Source organism: Ammodytes marinus (assembly GCF_949987685.1).
Source record: "Ammodytes marinus genome assembly, chromosome: 15".
Lineage (NCBI taxonomy): Eukaryota > Metazoa > Chordata > Actinopteri > Uranoscopiformes > Ammodytidae > Ammodytes > Ammodytes marinus.
This window is the reverse complement of record NC_137219.1, coordinates 521142-523641: the sequence shown is the minus strand read 5'-3', so window position 1 is coordinate 523641 and position 2500 is coordinate 521142. Positions and strand designations below refer to the sequence as shown.

Genomic DNA, 2500 nt, shown 5'->3' with positions numbered 1-2500 from the left:
GTCTTGGAGGTGTGTTTGGGGTCGTTATCATGTTGCAATACCACCCTGCGGCCCAGTTTACGAAGGTTGAGTGCACGTGGTCAGCGTCGTACACAGAGGTTGGCTTTGGAAAATAGACGTATGAGTGCTGCCAGCATTGCTGAAGGGCTTGAAGGGGTGGGGGGTCAACCTGTCAGTGCTCAGACCATACGCCGCACTCTGCATCATACTGGTCTGCATGGCTGTCATCCCAGAAGGAAGCCTATTCTAAAGATGATGCACAAGAAACCCCACAAAAAGTTTGCTGAAGACAAACAGACTACGGACATGGATTACTGCAACCATGTCCTGTGGTCTGATGAGACCAAAATACATTTATTTGGTTCAGATGGTGTTAAGAGTGTGGAGCGGCAACCAGGTGAGGAGTACAAAGACAAGTGTGTTTTGCCTAGAGTCAAGCATGGTGGTTGGAGTGTCATGGTCTGGGGCTGCATGAGTGCTGCCAGCACTGGGGATCTACAGTTCATTGAATTCTAACATGTACTGTGACATACTGAAGCAGAGCATGATCCCCTCCCTTCATAAACTGGGCCGCAGGGTAGTACTGCAACATGATAACGACCCCAAACACACCTCCGAACGACCACTGGCTTGCTAAAGAAGCTGAGGGTAAAGGTTATGGACTGGCCAAGCATGTCAACAGTCTTAAACCCTATTGAGCATCTTTGGGGCATCCTCAAACGGGAGATGGAGGAGCGCAAGGACTCTAATATCCACCAGCTCCTTGATGTCGTCATGAATGGGTAGAAGAGGGTTCCAGTTGCAACCTGTGAAGCTCTAGTGAACTACATGCCCAAGAGGGTTAAGGCAGTGCTAGAAAATAATGATGGCAAAACAAAAAATTGACACTTTGGGCCCAATTTGGAAATTTTTTCTTAGGGGTGTACTCACTTTTGTTGCCAACAGTTTAGACATTAATGGCTGCGTGTCGAGTTATTTTGAGGGGACAGTAAATTTACACTGTTATACAAGCTGTACACTGACTACTTGACATTGTATCAAAGTGTCATTTATTCAGTGTTGTCGCATGGAAAGATATAATGAAATATTTGAAGAAATGTTAGGGGTGTACTCACTTTTGTGAGATACTGTATATATATATAAGTGCCCTTCAATCACAATTTTCAAAAAACACCTCAAGACCCATTTTTACTCGCTGGCTTTCGACCCAGTGTGAGACTTTTGATGTTATTTTATTGTACCTTATTTTTGTTATTTTAGATATTATTTTTTACCTTAGCTTTATTTATTTTTCTATCTATTTTTATTGCACCTTATTTTACTTATTTTTATCTATTTTTATTGTACCTTATTTTAGGCCTGTACAGCACTTTGTCTCTGCTCTGGTTTGATGAAAGCGCTTTATAAATAAAGTTGGATTGGATTGGATTGGATAAAAACACATGTTTACCTTTGCTATTCCCGGGATCTGAGTGTGTGGAGGGGAACCCCCCTAGTGAGCAGTGAGACAGCTAAATATCAGGAAGGCCAAGGAGCAGACAGACAGGCACTTTCTGTAAAGAGAGAGGGAGGGAGGGAGAGAGGGGGGAGAGGGAGAGAGGGGGGAGAGAGAGAGAGAGAGAGGGAGGGAGAGAGAGAGAGGGAGAGAGAGGGGGGAGAGAGAGAGAGGGACAGAGAGAGAGAGAGAGAGAGAGAGAGGGAGGGAGAGAGAGGGGGAGAGGGAGAGGGGGAGAGAGAGAGGGTGGAAGAGGGGGGAGAGAGAGAAAGAGAGAGGGAGCAAGAGGGAGAGAGACAGAGAGAGACAGAGAGAGAGACAGAGAGAGAGACAGAGAGGGACATACAGAGACAGACAGACAGAGAGAGAGGGAGGGAGAGAGAGACAGAGGGAGAGATGGAGACAGAGAGAGAAAGAGAGAGGGACATACAGAGAGAGAGACAGAGGGAGAGATGGAGACAGAGAGAGAAAGAGAGAGGGAGAGAGCGAGAGAGAGGGAGAGAGCGAGAGACACACAATTCAACAAGTGTTAGCCATAATCACAACACAACATGTTTAGCGCCTGAGTGTTCCCTGCTGGTTACCATAACACCCGATACTTCAGGTGAAACTAAACGTGCCACTAACAAAACACTGAGACGTCTGATTGTGACGCGATGAAAACGACTGTGATTAAACATCTGGTCTTCTTCACACTCACACAAACACAGACTGACGGCACAGCTACGGTCACACAACATAACACACAGAACAAACAAACTAGAAATGTCCTAGTAACCTACATGCATACTGTGCTTTGTACCTAGGCTACTCAGGGAATACGAATTATAAAAATAAAACGTTCACTTTTTTACTCATAAAATAGTGAATTTTGTTGACATTTCCCACGGCCCAATCATACAGACTTACCTCATCAGTAACCAAAATAAATGTCCTAGTAACCTACATGTATACTGTGCTTTGTAGCCTACCTTCAGGGAATACAAATTATAAAAATAACAATTC

The 2500-nt window shown here is 44.7% G+C and overlaps 1 protein-coding gene across 1 annotated transcript in view; it reads right to left on the bottom strand.

Annotated features, from left to right (window-relative positions):
* Positions 1-2500, bottom strand: part of srp54 (signal recognition particle 54) — a 17230-nt gene that overhangs the window by 14280 nt on the left and 450 nt on the right. Inside the window, exon 2 of the mRNA XM_080042554.1 lies at positions 1451-1553. The gene's annotated coding sequence lies outside the window, so the exon portion shown is untranslated. The remainder of the gene's footprint in view (positions 1-1450; positions 1554-2500) is intronic.